Here is a 17,432-nt window from a genome sequence, read left to right on the forward strand (position 1 = left end):
CCATTATCGAACACGCATGCGCATTTCATTGTTTAAGAGTTCAGCGAGAGACTCGTCATCGATATTCGATTTCAATAATCGGCCATTATCGAACGCGGTTGAGCTGAAAAATATGGTCGCTATGCATCCCAAACGGGAGCAATAATTGAAGCCAGGCTGAAGCCCATCCGAAACTTCCGGGCATGTATTTTAAGTGAAAAAAATGCACAGTATTCGACAACACGCGTATGTGTGTGCCCTAATGTGTACCCAGAGATTCATAAAACCAGGCTATTATCGATACTTCCTCCACTGCAAAAACGCTCAACAATCAAATCCGCTCATCTAGTATAGTACTACTAGCTACTAGATGAGCGGATTTGATTCGGTGGGCGATTGTTGAGGGTTCATGCAGTGGAGGTAACGTTACGCACAAGACATTGACATTGGGTTTTCCGAACTATAGTTTTGACGATTAATTATAGTTCTATATTTGTAGGCAAACACTTTTGTCCGTACCTAAACGTTCAAATTGTTAACACCGTAAATATGAAAGTCAGCGGCGCCAGAACTCCCTGTCGTCATAAAAGAAGGCAGGCGACCTCTCCTCAAATAGTTACTCTCCCTCCTTTTTCCTATCCACGTCCTCATTCTCCCGAGCGAGCGTCTTAAATGGTCCTTCACACCACAAGATTTCTTCTTCTTTGACAGTTGACCCAAGAGAATGTTAGGCCTCCGAAATAAGAAGATGACGTGACGCTCGGCGCGTCGGCATTGAAATGGTTATCCGGACCAGAAACACAATTTAACTACGAGATTTGTTCAGAAAATAACGGAAATTTTTAGTTTTTTGAAAAAAAATATTTATTCGTCTGTATTAATGCTGTCGCCTTCAAAATAGCCCTCATTACATATAATGCACTTGTTCCAGCGCCTCTTTCAATCCTCGAAATACTTCTCAAACACGATCTTTGGGTTAGCCTTTAGGTCTCTAAGAGATTTCTTATAATGTCAACTATGCTCGTGAAACGACGGCCCTTTAAAATTCTCTTCATTTTAGGAAATAGAAAAAATTCACACGGAGTCATGTCTGGCGAAATTGAGGCTTGGGCATCGTTGCAGTATTGTTTTTGACCAAAAATTCACTAGCAAGCAATGAAGTATCAGCCGAAAATCGCCGAGCTCATAAAAACACGTCCAACCTTTGCGGCTGCCACAGACAAATTAAACAATGAATACAACTGAAATTTTTATCATACCAGCTCTTCAGCGGCATGTATAATAAATAACCTTATATTAATAAAAAAAATTGACAGTCGGACTCTCCAAACTCACGAGAAATTTAATCCCGTCATTTTAAGAAAACACCTCGTATTATTACTATATTGACTGTTTATTGGTGAATGCATTTCTACACTCGGAAAGCGATGAAGGAAATTCTCGTCACATATAGCAAGGATAAGCTTGTCAAGGATGAACCGTTAATATTTACATAATGGTAGGGAGGATTACTAGAATTTTAGAAAAGGTATTACGGGATGTCGGATGATCTGTAAAGGGTCCAAGTACGTAATTGATGATAACGGGAATGGGAATACATTCTTCTGACATGCCTGAGGAAGCATATTTAGAAACACTGATGTATGATAAAAATAAATAATACAACAGATATAGATTTATATTATTTTTCAGAATAAATTTCAAAGGTGAACTCGTAAAATTCCTCCACAGACCATAATTTATACATAGACATATATTTAGACATAGGTTAAAAAACAACTTTTCCTCCGTATTTATTTAAGTTTTTAATGCCACCCTTTTCTACGTCACAAATAGTGAAAAATTCTGTTGTATTTTGTTCTCCCTCCTTCTACTCCACCCAAGATTTTAATACTACCTGAATAGAGGTGTGTTCCACCCTTAATCTTAAATGTTATTCCTATTTGACAGTGATTCACTGAATACACCATCATTAACTATACTTTGTCTTTTCCTCATTTTATCTACGGATCAGATAACGTATAGAAACTCATTAAGAAATAATGGAGAAAAATTAAAATATTTCTACTTAGCAAAAACTCCGAAATTTTATTTCCTTAACAGAGTAGCCACCCTGGCCTACTCCACTCATCCGTTCCGCTTCTTCCGGGATTTATTACGCGTATCTCCCTCAGTATAAGGACACACAATGGATGAGCAGATGTCACAAAGTTTCGTTATCGATGTAACGCAATACATCCAACGCTGTTTCTACATTTCCCTTTTGTTTAATGAGAATGCCTTCCCTGATAGGAGTTTACAGCTGTCTAAGCAGCCATCCGGGCTAACAACCGCATTAACTGCTAATTAATTTTCCTCTTCTGCGTGCGATGTTGTCATGGTCGTAAAAATTGAGTTAATCAGCATCATTATGCAAGAGACACTCTTTAAGTCGTAAAAAAAAGGCGAATTTTGGAGAAAATCTACCAAAAACTCAAAGGTCAGACGTAGGAGGTATTAATTCTCGTCTCTATCTTATAAAAATCTCGTGTCAAAGTGGGAACAGCGTTAGCGATAATGAACCCCGAAATAAATTCCATCCCGATGACGAAGTGTGCCGGTCTTACGACCTTAACACCTATTATGCTTTGATATCGTCGGTTTTGTAACATCGTGGATGGGCAGGTTTGGTAGAAATAGGAAAACGAATTCTTAATCACCAAAAAGATAGCAGTGATGCCTGTAAAAAAACTTCTCTTCGCCAATATGTGCCATCAATGAGGGCCAAAGAGCAGGGTTTAATCGCAAAGGAGAAGATCTTAATGGCTATGGTTGCTTATATGTTTTTCGCCGCCATGACGTGAGAATTTATCAAACATCTGCATCATATAGCACGTAGGATTCTATCAGGACGCCGCTTTGCAACAGAGAAATCACTTTAAGAACTATTTAGATGGATTGACTAATTAATCAATATCACGAAGTATTACACAGGCTGGTTATGAATATATGTTAGCTTCCCCTAATTTTGATTGACAGTGTCATCTCAACGAAAAAGATACCATGGACCCGGTGATAAACGTGATATTTATACTCCTTTTTTATCCTTCAGGATGGTTATAAGCACTGATTTAATACAGAGAGTAATATCCGTCACATTAATATTTGTGTTCAAGTAATGTATGCGTATATTAAATAATGTCAGTAATCCACCTTATTATTATCAATAACAATATAATGCTTTTGAACTTGAGCTTTCCAATCAAGAAAATAATTAACGACAGTTTATATAACAAGGTTCTATTTACGCAATGAAAATCGAACTAATCTGCACGTAAGGTCGAAATTTTTACCCCTAAATGGAGAAAAAATTATAATTTTCGCTCATCAAAACATAAAGTAAAGAGAGAATGACTTTATTTCACTCGAAAACTCTTTAGACAAAATGGTCCCCCTTCATAATTATAAAGTTAAATTAATAAATTTACATAAAATCATATAGCAGTGGATGTGATGCCAGTCCCCATTTGTCTCCTTCCACTAGAAGGCGGTCAAAAATTTGAAACTAAAAGTGAGACTTTATATTATATTTGTGCCTTCGTTTTTGAGGACTCTCATGGCATTTATTTAGAATTATCACCTGTGGCGGCCCTCCAAAGCTTTGTATATAAATATTAGGGAAACTTGAATTCAGTGGAGGTATATTGGAAGAAGTGGAGGTATATTGATTGCATGGTGGTATCAATTTTAATAATAATAATAATATTTATTTGCTCTTGGTACAATACCCCTAAGAGCACAAATAGTACATTAGTGCTGAGTAAAGTACATACAATATACAGTTGATAACATATTAATTATAAGTGATTTACATATAAACATAAATAAATAGCATATTACAGTAGATAATTCAGTTTCGGTTTATCGAGTTGAATTTAATCAAAACATGAAAGCGTAAATATGTCATTTAATAAGGTATTTTTGACATAAAAAGAAATCAAAAATTTGACACTTGATAACATTTTATCATTATATCAATTTTATTCACCGTTTAAAAAATAAATTAAAGTGACGCGATAGTTTGTTGTGGCCTTCTTAGGGATCCGTACCGTAGGGGGTAGCAAAGCGCAGTCTTAAATATCCATCTCGAGCGTTAAAAAGACACAGGAAGCCGAGTGAAAGCGATTCTCCATCCGTGAAACTTAACACGCCCCTTCCCATTGTCTTTGGCAACACCGACGGTCATCACAGCCTTTGCTCTCCATCTCATCTACGACTACTCTCTCTCTTTCTCTCTCTCTCCGCGTAAACACACAGCCCCAGAGAGAGAGAGAGAACCGCACGTAGTCACCACGACTTCCCTTCATTAAAAGTACCATCCCTTGAAAAATATACACGCACTTAAGTCGTGAGCGAGAGGGATGAAAGCGAGGCACTAGGCCAAACAATGCGGAGCGTAGACAAAAGACAGTCGAAGCATCCAAACAAAAGGGAAAAAAATAACAAATGCAAATCGAGAACCGCACCCCCGTCCCCTTTCCGCTCACGAATGCATACGACCGATTTCTCAGCACTCTTCTACGGAGATTTCTTCTAAATGAGATTAAATATTCTATTTAATCGATTTGATACTATATTTACAATGCAATACAATTTTTAAATGAGTTTTATTTGTGAATACAATCAATACAAAATGTGTTCTAACTATAAGTCTTAGTCTAACTATAACTTAAATAAGCTGTATGGGCCGATTTTAGCACTATTTTAATGTGACTAAAGTGAATTGACTTGATTTACACCATTCATTCTCTAAATGCTCAAAAATTAATATTTTTGTGCACTTAAACGACTAAAATCAATTCTCGGAGGATTCAATAGGATTTCTTTCTTTCCCAGTAAATTAATTAGATAGATTCTTCTTGGGTTTCAGACCTTGTCAGGTCTTCTGCTGCCAACGTTTCAATGGCTAACACCGCCATCATCCTCAAGGCATAACGTGACCTGAGGTAGCAGAAGACCTGAACCGGTTGAAAACCAGGAAAGAAATCATCTCATCAAGTTTAAAGGAGTATATTTCTCAATTGGAAATTGGTGAACACTTCCGCGACCTTATCTGGCCAGCAAAATGCTTCAGAGAAAGTACCTGACAAAAAACATCTCCCGACCTCTCCCATCTCCACGTCCCAGGAGAACACGAGTGACTCATTTTTTTACGTCTCTGTCTCTGAATAGCGTTTGAAATAAATCACGAAAATAGCTATGACTCGTGGACTGAGGGTTACACAACTTCTTTTTCCATGACGACTAAAACATTCAATAATAAAAGAAAATTTCAGAATTCAATCACGCAGAATCAAAACAAATTATCCGTATCATAAAAAATAGAGAAACGTAGTAATAACAGTTTTCGACGCCAAATGGCATGCGTTGGGGTAGCTATTAGATCAAGCATTACTTTTCGGAAAACTTACATCAAATACGAGAAAAAACAGCGGGAATAAAATCTCGGGGTCTAACCGAATGGTGACAAATGTCTTTAGTCCCCGAGAAACTAGAAATGTGGAAAGTGATGATAACATTATCCTCAGAGTAAACATTAGCAAGAGAGTTTTTCGTCTTGTGAGCATGCGGCCGACATTTAATAGGATGAATTCCAGATCCTGTGATCTCCATTACTATTGTACTACTATTGTAATATTCGTGCTCATACCTTTCCGTGTGGAGGATGATCGCTTATTGGCTGATTCCGACGATAGTGTTGGTTTATGTGTTTTTTATGTGGATTTAAAATTTCGTTTATACAAAACTTAACTCTCTCTCTCTCGAAGAAAAATTATCAGGATTTTAATCAATCATTTAATGAGTAGTATTTAATTAACTAGAAATTTTAACTGTTACTCATTGCAATGTTGAAATTTTTAGTGCTGGAATCAGCTTTGACACCTTGAGCTCTGTTTACAATCACTCCGTGGATCATTAGTAAGAAACGCCTTCGCAGCAGTTAAGGTTAAGAAATATAGTTTAGATCAGAAAATGTGTATTTGTTATGGGACATGTTTGACTCACTCTCGTACTCAAGCTCAATTTGTATCAAACATGATTTGGAAATGGGAATATTCCTATTTTTATGACGGCCAATATAAAAAATTGCACCCACTCGGATTAGTGGTAGGATAGACCAATGGCAAAAGGTTTACGAGAAACACCACCGAATGCGAAGAATTTTCAGTTAAATGCAACAAATTTATTTTATTTTATCATGTATAAATTCCACAAAGTTAATTCACCAACCATCAACTCCAGACTTAGCGGATTATCAGGTATTATCTCACCGTCTCAAACGGTCGCATTTTATGTCTTGCAGTGACAAATTATTATACTTTTTTTAAATCTCACGCTATAGCATTGAAATTTCTATGTCATATAGATTAGACATATTTCATTCCTGCATCTTGACCTAAACTCCGAGGAAATACTGAATTCCAATATTGGATGTACTGCCATGCTAAAGAATTCCCCTGTATCGGGAGTCGAGCCATGTAACTAAGGCTTTTCGGGCCTTTGGGATGATTGCTACACTATCCAGGTTCCTGGATCTCTATGGCTATCGTACCGAGCCTATTGATGGTAGATGTTTGGACCACGCGGTCCATCAGGGATGGCAATTACAAGGATGGACCTTGCGGGTCTAACATCCATAAACTTAGGCCTCGGTAGAGCTGCCATGAGAGTTCAGGAACTTGGATTGCGTGAAGGTCTGAGCAGTGGCCCGGAAAGCCAAAGGCTCGTGGTTCGAGTCCCGGCCCAGGGGAATATTTTCGCACTGCAATTCATGTAAATTTCACCACTGTTCACGCGAAAAACTCGAAATATTACGCACTGAAATAGAATTTTCAAATCAAAGATACAATCAAACGTTGGAAAGAAACTTTCGAGATGACAAAATAAGGCATGCGAAAATTTCCCCTGAATCGAACCACGGACTTTCCGAGCCACTGCGCAGTCCACTGCGCTATCCAGATTCTCAAAATTCTCATGGAAATTGTCTCGAGGCTACAGCGGTATTAGATGTTAGAAAACGAGCAATCCGTCACGAATATGAACGGTCGACCGGAAGTGATTCGTCTTCTTGATAGGGAGGGATAGAAGTTTTCCTACTCTCTCTCTAGGATGGTAGGTATAAGCTGAAAGCGTAGAGAGGCCGCGGGTGCGAATCTGCCCGCGGGGCATAGAGACAAAGAGTATGGTCGAGGCCTTTGTTAAACGCCGTGCACAGGTGTGCTCGTGAGTTTGCCCGTGCACTGCGTCGGGTAACTGTACATAAAAAAGGGGTCCCTCCCCACCCATTCAATTGAACTCACCTTCTTCCTCGTTTTTTTTTTTTTTAACGGCACCTCCCTCTTTGCCTCCTGGAGGGAGGGGTGAATTAAAACAGACATTAAAAAAATAAAAAATAAAACAAAAAAGAGTGCCGACTCCTTTTGTCAGCCAGTCAGTCAGTCACGGCTCTTTTGTGAACGCGCTGGGCACGAGTGGGGAGGGCCGCGCGTGACGGGACGTGCAGAATGCAACGGCCGAGGACTCTTTAGTCACGGTCACCCCGCGAGGTGATTCTCGACGTATCGCTTAATTTCGTGCTGGGCGAAATCACTCCCACTTACTGAGAAGTGAAATGAATTGAACGCAATACATTTCCAAAACACATCGCCAGATGGGGGGCGAAAGATTTCCCAGGGTGATGGAATGGCTGTGTGCGGCAGAGGAGTATCATGCAGTGTTGAGAAAAATTATGTCAAACTTTTTACCCTGGATAGCTGATGCCAGTGGGAACTAAATTTATCAATGATTTTTAGGTCGTAATCGCGCCATTTTTAAACTACAGGTACTTTGACCCAAGCGCTACGCGAGTTAGCCTTGTTGCCAGATGCTATGGACAACTCATGCTTTTCCTGCATTTGTTTTTGCCTTCGTCCAGAGCATCCGGCAACAGGGTGAACTCTTGGCCAATCGGAGGGGTTGGCTCAAAGTTTATGTAGCTGAAAGATAGTCCATTTCCATGGATTAATGTAGCTGAAAGATGGTCCATTTTCGATCTAATCATCATTATTAATTTTGGTTTTACTGGCATCAGGTACACAGGGTTAAAATTTCGTCACATAATTTTTCTCCACCCTGTACTCTGGTCTGCTGGCAACAGATAGTTTTGCTCGTTGGGCCCGCGGAGCACAACAATGGAGGTCCCTCCGTAACAGAGATTGTGGCATAGGATTCCGTTTGTCTTCAAGGGGTGTCATCTATTTAGTATTTAAAATTTTGATACCAAGTTACACGAACATCAAGCTACTCGGATAGCCAAGAGAGGAAGGAAAAATAGGCCATTCTACTTCAAAAACATTGATTTAACTTCCGTCACTGAATATTTCCTAGTTACATACATAAATATAACAAAACGCGCCTTAATCTGGCATTATAAATTAACTAACGTAAATTACTTTTCAGCTTTATTCCAAAAACGATAGGTAACCATTTATTTAGTGACTTCCTACAAATATATTATCTAAGAAAAAAATTCGATTAATTAGGCGAGTTAAAATTGATATTTTTTTAATAATAGTCATTATATTAGTCTTAAAACCTGCAAGCAAACTAAAGAGGTCATAATCGCACATGTTAGCTGATGGAACCCCATATTCTACTGAACTAAGGATAATATATTTCTGAGTCTGCTCGCAAATAATTATGACTAAATGGAGCACACCCCGGTCAATAGTGAATCTAAGATCGCTGATTGTGTTTCATTATCAACTCATACTATGCTGTGATACCAAATGTTCACAGTCTCCTTTTGCTGAATATATATTTTATAATTATCTTTCGTGAGAATATTTTTAAACGTTCATATAGGAACTGAAATTCACAAACTAAAATGTTAGCTAATTCGCTGTCACAAGAATATAATGGAGAGGCACCGTTCACTTTAAATATATCCGATATCGGAGGTACAAAATAAAATAGCATTGAATCATTAATTTACTGAAAAAACTACACAGCATAAAATGTTCTGTTTTATGATCACCAATTAGCTCCACTTATTCTCTAGATTGCTTTGTATCAGTACAAACCCCGTGTTCAATAACAGCCCGCATTATTTCCATTCGCATTATCTCTTTTATGTCACCATCAATTAATACCGGCGAAAATTTGACCTAAATATTCCAATCCCGTCTCATTAATCCCCTTTCAGGAAATTATAGGGAAGCTTTGCGTCGGAGTACAGTAATATTTGAAAACGGTTTATTTCGCTAATTGTTAACCGAATATCCTTCAAATAAATCGAACCTAAATTATTTTTGGAATATTTCAATTGTTACATAGTTTTCAAAGGGAGATAAAATTTTCTCTCACGAAAATTTCAAAATGGCATAAGAATATTGGAATTGATCAAGAAGAATCCATTCTTATGACCTCGAGTTCACATTCACATAAATGATAAGTATCTTTGCTTATCGATTACTAACAACACGAATGAGCCAAAATATAAAATGGCATTCTATTGAGGAAATGAGCGTGTATTTCATTTATTTTTTCTGCTTTTTTAACTTTTATTTTTCTTCTTTTTATCCAGGTTGGGAGTGCCTCATCCTCTGCCACACGGCTCAGCTTTTCATGAAAGCACAATAAAGAGTAAGTACACCAAACCTTTCATGCAATTACAAAATATATTACGCACCAACCTTCTCATTCTAACTTTATAGGCACAACAGTGTTGTAATATATCGCAACATTCCGTGGATAACCTACTTGTCCCTAACCTTTTCATCCGTGTCCTGAATGCTTGACACACTAGTCATAATATATTTGCATGAATAATGCGAGGAATTTCTAAAGAATGATATGCATGTAGGGCTCTTGGGTAACAAACGAGATAGGATTTGGAAACACCTACATCTCCATTGGTTTGCCTTTCGTACCTATTTCTAGCTAACGTGATCCCGAAGGAGAAATATCCAGGCTGACATAGCCGTGACGACCTCCGTAGAGTTGATCGTTGAAATACCGGTGTTTCCCAATACTTCCTTGAGACTGGACCAAGAAATCTTTGAACAAAAAGCTTTGAATGGAGGAAAGTCATGGACAAGTTTTGGAAAGATAAATGAGGGAAATGAATGGTGGGCGAAGGGAAAGTGAAAATATCATCAGATCGAGAAAAAAGGGCCTTATTCCTTAATAGAAAAAGATTGGTAAAAATGAAGCGCTATTGATAAGTATGGAACATATTCATCATTTATCCTCGGCATAGCAATTGTCAATAAATCGTATATATTTAAGTTATTTTGAAAGGAATTACTGGATAATGACAATAATGTAGGACTGTCAGGCAACAAACAAGGTAGAGTTTGGAAACACCTACATCGCCATAGCTTTCATCTCCATAGTTTTCATTTTATCTACGCAATGCAATGCCATTCTCGTCATTTGTAAAATAAATGTTTCGCTTCCTGATAAATTAATTGGAATAAATAACTACTGCAAGGAAGTTTTTTGGAGATCAAGTCATAACGTCACGTCACAAGTGACGCAACAAAACCGACTTTACCACCTGTTTCAGTTTTCGTTATTAAGAAAAATGTTTCGCACCTCTGATAGTTACAAATGAATCACTGTATCATATTTCAAAGTCCTGAGGACGACTGATGTTTTAAATATTTATTTTGAATCTCTGGCAAATGAAATACATGCCTCACAGTGATATACCCAAATAAGTGAAATGTGTACTCTGATCGTTTGTAGAAACAAAAAAGTGATTAATTCACAAAGTAACATTTTCTTGCTAATTTTAATATCATTCCAATCTCATTTATGAATAATAGTTGTATCCTCATCCCGTTATCTTTCTAACTATTTCACCAAGGAATTTGTCGGAAGTCGATCATGGTTCTTAATCGTTATAGTCGACTTCTGTAAATGAAAAACTGTTTCTCTTGGCGCGAAGGTACACTACAGACGGAATGATAATAGAAATAGAACTCTGGTTTTATCAATTTGAAAATGGCAATTCTTAATAGCACAGGACTAAAGTCAGATACGATACGAAATAAATCTATCTTGTCTCACAACTACACGTCTTGCCGTTTCCAAGAAGTAGAAAATTTGAAAAGTACAACTGCTGCAAGTAAAAAACGTACACCTGAACTATGTGTGACCTTTAATTGAGGGAACCTGCTTTATCTAGAGCTCCTGGTATTTCAGAAAATATAGCAAAATGTATCGATATACCAAAAATATCTAAATTCCTATTCAAAATATCCATTCAATAATCGATGTGCATTCTGATCTAATATTAGTTACATTTTTTACGCACTGGTTGGTAGAATATAACGTAAGTCTGCTAAATATTTCCGTAAATGAGGCTTCAGTCATTGCTAATAGTCGGTGTGGCCATCGTATTGAAATTTCACCGCGGTTGCAAGTGTGAGAAGGAGCAATGAGCGACGTGGACGAATGGTTGAAAATTAGCATTCCCGATGCGCACCATGAAAAATATGTCTCTCGAAGCCGCAACTTGCCGAGGAATGGGTGTGCTAAAAGTCGAAAGACACCATCGTCTCACAGTGATTTGGCTTAACCTCACGGTATCAATCATTCTGAGAGACAAAACACCTGCTTTTAGCATTAGTTAGAATACCTACAGTCATAGAAAAAATTGAGAAACAATATATTGACAGGCTCCTACGATAGTCATTTATTAACATCACGTAACACCCAGTGAGGAAATATTGCGACAACATTATCCAACTCCTGAGGCTCCCTTCGCAGTAAAACTCGAGCGAAAATCTTCAAATGGTCGTATCGCCATGGTGATGTTACAATGAAATCTTTTTAATGAAATATTTATAAAAAGCTTGCAATATTCTGTGACGCGTAAGGAAAGGATATTAAAGATATCTGAAAAAAATTAGCGTATTTCACATTTTTGACAAGGCGTAAAAACCGTTTCGACTGTTAATGACGCTTTCACTTACTTTATTTCTCATAATGAACAGAGGAGATCGTGACAAGCTTCGCAGCTGGGGCCCTTTCGGTTTCAACGAGTATCCATATGTACAGTAACTTTTAATGGGCATAATTATGTTCCATTTTGTTGGTTTAATGCCCGTTTCTTCATTAAAACTGAATGGATGTATGAAGTTACAAAGAATGAGAAGTTATATAATGTTTTCTCTCTCTCAATTATTGTCTCTCGTGGAATTGTTAAAATAATACTCGTTATTGCTTGCAATAAGGTCGTATATATGTGTACTACATCGAACATTATAACTTATATGTCAGACTTAATTAAACATCAGAAATAACTTATATAGCATACACTCAAATTTTTAATATTTCCCTTTCAATTTTCATATTAAAATATTCATTATGGCAAGACCATTCCCAAAATCGTTCATTCCCCTCCAAATATTTTGGGATTTTTTGTCGGTTTAGAATTACGTATGTACCGATATGATTCAAAAGTGTGTAATTTATAGCATCATTGAGGTTATGGGCCATAAAAACATCTCTATTGACAAAAATCGATAATTCGAATTCGCCTTAATATGAAAATTCTCATTTTCATCGAGTGCCCGGATTTTGGAAGGGTTAGCTCACATCTCACTTGATAAGCAATAATTTTCTTCCAAGTTTCAGTGATTTATTGCTGAATTAAATTCATGACGTCCATCCCCAGCCTCTAAAATCTTTCTGGCTTAATATTTTCAGTCTTTTAACTGTGGGTAAACTTTTCTCGGGATTCCCACCGGGAAGGCATAAAATCATATTTCAGTCTTTTAACTCTTTGGATATTCAGTTCAATATCTGTTTCAGTCTAACATACCACTATCATTTGTTTAATTGAAGCAGCTGAATTTCCATCAATTATGGTATTTATTTGATCACGAATCACAGAGTGGTTAAATGAATAGCGTGAAATTTTTTTCATCATAACTCTTAAAGGTTTGTTTACAGTGTATCAAAATTTATCTAAACAAATCATATATTCCGGTTGTAATTTTGATTTCATCTCGGTGTGGGCGACTATTTACGAAAGAGTCGAACATTCAAGTGCGAATTCCGGGATATTAAAACGGAAAGTCTTTTATTAGCAATATTTTGAAAACAATGGCAAATAAATGTCATCAGTGATAGAATATTTGAAAGTTAGGCGTGAGATATGCTGGATGGATTCTTCATGGATTACCAACAAAAATCATTGATCGAAAGAATTGAGAAAAATTTATAAATTATACAAATGGTAAGCATTACCAGAAATTGCCGGAAAATCTGCTCTATCCCCAAAAAGTGGGATGTAACTTTCTCATGAAAGATGTTGGAGGCAGTAAAACGGTTTCACCTGCGTTTCCCACCAACCTTGAGCGGATAAGCTCATATTGTACGGAAAAAACGCCTGCAGATGTGCGATAGCGTTTTTTTCGCGAGAATCCCGGGTTTTAAAGTAGGCACCGCGGATATTACACTCTTTAAAAAAATTGATTAAAAGATACAGTTTCACGGCGATTACACCGAGCTTTAAGTTTCACACATTAGCATAATTGCGCGGAAGAGGGCTGATTGGAGTGGGTGCTCTTAAATCCAACTTTTTGTGAAGCAATCGTGGCGCAAGCCTCGGTTGATGGAAAAAATAAGATCATCGAGGAACTAGGCAACGGAGGCGAAAGCATTGACAACGAAGGGATATAATTGTTTATATCGGTTTAATAAGCTGTTTTAAAAGTGAAATTTAAATAAACTTCAATGATAATCTAACGCTAAATATAATTTTGTAAGGTAAATTAAATATTTTGCAGGGGAAAATATTCCTTTAAAATTATGAAATCAGGTGTTACAACCCAGCCTTGTTGCGAAGCAATGTCAGTTGCTGAATGAAAACAAAATTATGGATTTGAGATTATAACGCAATATTTGGAGTAACAAGAATTACACACGCTAATTAAATGAAATAATTATGAACTAAAAACCGTTGGGTTTGCAAAAACGTAAATTTTGACCAGGGATAATGACTATAAATTCTTTAAAAATAAATAGAAGAAGCATCTCCGCCGATAACAGTGGCGTAGGGCGAGTGTGGTCCGGGGGGTCCCCCCCCCCCCCCCCGGAATATAAAAACACAATTACTTTGCTTCGTAAAAGAAAATTATACATAGAAAAACCATGAATTTACAAAAGAATTTATTTGACAAATGAAGTTTTTTATCATGAAAAGTGCTAAAATTAGTTTAAAGCCCCTCTACTTAAGTAGTACCATGTTTTTCGAAAACTTTCCCCCTGATTTTGGACCCCTCCCGAACGAAATTCATGGCTACCCCACTGGCCGACTGAATCCTTTTCTCGTGGAAGTCAACTTTTAATGTTATTATGGTGGAGATATCTCCTCACTAATGATTGATGCAATGCCTCTATACTCATCAATACGGATATTTGACAGTTACTCAATTAAATGTTTGTATAACTACATTTGCGGTTATGTTAAAAAAGTTTCTGGTCTGACTCCGACCGTGTGAGAATTAGAGATATAGAAGTTTGGATATTTTTAGGGGAATGACGTTGGGCCTAGACCTAGTTTACTCAAGATGACCCCTGGGCGAACTGACCCAGAAAAGGACCATAGATAATCTAGGTTCACTAGGCCACTGGGCATAGTGATATTTAAGTCTCTAACGTCATGAAGTACGCTATTTTTTTACCCTGAATGACAGAACTTGTATCTCGATGTGTAACCACCGCTCGATAGTGGATATAGAAACTATCATTTGTTTTCGGAACTGGAACACGCGTGGCATTTGACTAGCTTATCAGAGTTAAATGTTAATAACAACCCAATGAGAACGGTCTTCTCATTATTGATGATTGGTGAGGGGAAGATTTCCTTTACATTAGAGTGAACTCAACGATGTCTAATTATTATTGAAATTGCGGAATTACGATAGAATGCACAACGCCATTTGCTTGCAGCAGTCTTTCTTCCCTCTAAGGATGGCGACAACAGCAGCAATAGCAAACACTGTTTACAAATAATAGCTGATACTAGTATTTCCAACACCCCCACTTAACAGATTACATGGTCAATACCGTACTATTTCTTACTTCTTCATATTTAATATTTGGAATTGGCTTCGTCAGTACATCAGCAATCATGTCTGAGTTTTAAACTCCTTCTCTTATAACTGACATCTACGGAATTTGTAAAAACCTCTCTGTGATGATGTGACAAAAACAATGGAGTCGAACAATAATGAACGAAAATGCTTGTTGAAGACGCGGAACAAAGAATATGGGAGTATTGTAATGAAAACAGTGGCGTTCGGTGGTATGCCTTGTCGCTTCCGATATTTTCGCCGGAAGTACTTATAAAGTGTGTTGGCAATCTGTGTGTAAATTAAATTTTTGAAGTTGAGGAGTAAATAGAATGTTACAACTTCAACGGTTGATAATTCTTATAGCTTAACTTCAGGATGATTATCCTTTCACCATGAGCTCCCGACGCCATCATTATAAATCTTCCGCTATGCTTCTTTTTTAATAAATTCTTATCTTCTTCATTATATTCCGTAATTTTTGGATGCTGGACCCATAACCTACCGGAATTGCGCAGTAGAAATATAGAATTTACGTCGTCTTTTGCTCACACCTTTATTATTTTTTCCTCGAGGGATAGCGACAAAAACAACAATAATAGGCAAATTTTACAAAACTTACAGCTGTTACTAATACTTCAAACACTAATTTATTCTAAAATATTTGAATTGTTGACTTTAGGAGATCTTGAAAAAAATTCTCTCGCATGTTACGTCGATAAACTCAAATTCTTAAAAAAAAACACTCTCCCTGAAGAGCTTTACTACATAGCATACTGTACGATTTCCTTCTCAAGGTCATCAAAAAGATAAAAAAATTCCTCGGTTCTGGGTTGTACTGATAAAATTTATATAGCCTTCCATAGGGTCGGCGACCCTCCATTGCTTTCACCATTACCAACTCTCTCATTCCGATATCAAAAAAACAAGCCCCCGTCATTGGTGATTTTCAGGCCAACCGCCACGCTCGATTCATTCACACGGTTATCTTTATAGGAACAATAAAAAGACGCATATCCGAATGCATCTCATATTTCGAATTCATCATTAACTCAAGGTCTTCTTATGAATTATCTTAGATTTATGAGATCGTTCTGGGCCAACTTGGCGAAAGCTGAATTCTTCCGCATCGAAACCTTTTTTCATATAAAGGTAACCTTCCATTGAGAGATTACCATGAAAAACAGTTTTTGGTCACTATAGTATCTTCGTTCTAAATATCAATGTTTGCAGATACTTAGGGAACTTTGATTCAGCCGCCGAATATATGTCGTTTCTTTAGGAATATGACTGATCTTGAGCTACAAATCAAGAAATTTAGAATAAATAAACGTATAATTTTTACCCTGCGCAAATTTATATTGGAGATAATTATATTTCCGAATTATATTCCCTCGAAGGGATAATTATATTTCCTACTCTACCTCAAAATAGTAACTATCAAAAACGTATTATAGTTATAGCCAAGTGGCATTTAGTCCCTGAAAAATCATGATGTTGAGTCATGATGCATGTGGCTCACTGTAGTCAATGTAGTCCTCTGTAGTCCTCTCTCAAAGCTTCACTGAATCAATATCATAAAATTCTGTGTTCAAATGTTTGCTTTTAAAGTCCATCGCCATCTTTAGGACCGCTTTTACATAAAATTTTATTTTTAAATTAAAGTCTTGAAGATTAGTTTCAGTGAGGATCATTTTTTTATTCCCATGACACCGAAAACAACGCATAACGACATTTTACACCTTTTTTTATTCAATGGTTCAATAATTACACATGCACCAATAACATACCCTGGATGGGGGCCATCCACCCAGGCGGGACTCAATCCCGCGACCTCTTGTTTGGCAGGTGAGGTCTTTTCCCCCTCCGCCACCGAGGTCGGGGATTTGAAGCTTTATGTGTAACAAGATTCGTCCTTAGACGCACCATTGGGTCCAAATTCAATGTATACTTCTTCAGCTAGCTGTAATAAATTCAAAGGACTTAGAAATGGTTGGCACTGAAAATACAGAATCGAGAAGAAAAAAATAATCTTCACCACGAAGACCAGTAGCTAAGCCCAATTGAATAACAATTGAATTTAAGTACTTTGTGGACAATCTTAAATATAGTAACTGGTAAATGCTCAGTTGAGGGCGTGCGTTCGATTTGTAAACTGGATGATAGGCAAAATTAATTCCAGGATGCTATATTCTCTCGTTTGGTTGGGAAACTCGAGGATTATTTAGGTCATATTACGATCAAAATTATTCCTGTCGTTTTCATATTATCGGGATGATGTGCTCAGCTAAACTCTCTTTGCTGGACTCGTTACGGGTGTACCTGTATTTACGTGAACTTGAA

General features: G+C 37.2%; 1 protein-coding gene across 2 annotated transcripts in view; it reads left to right on the plus strand.

Moving 5' to 3' along the window:
- LOC124157917 (hillarin) overlaps positions 1-17,432 on the plus strand; it is a 211,514-nt gene that overhangs the window by 108,966 nt on the left and 85,116 nt on the right. For both annotated transcript variants that reach the window (XM_046533003.1, XM_046533002.1), the window contains one exon: positions 9,584-9,642. The gene's annotated coding sequence lies outside the window, so the exon portion shown is untranslated. The remainder of the gene's footprint in view (positions 1-9,583; positions 9,643-17,432) is intronic.

This window comes from Ischnura elegans, chromosome 4 (assembly GCF_921293095.1).
Source record: "Ischnura elegans chromosome 4, ioIscEleg1.1, whole genome shotgun sequence".
NCBI classification, from domain to species: domain Eukaryota; kingdom Metazoa; phylum Arthropoda; class Insecta; order Odonata; family Coenagrionidae; genus Ischnura; species Ischnura elegans.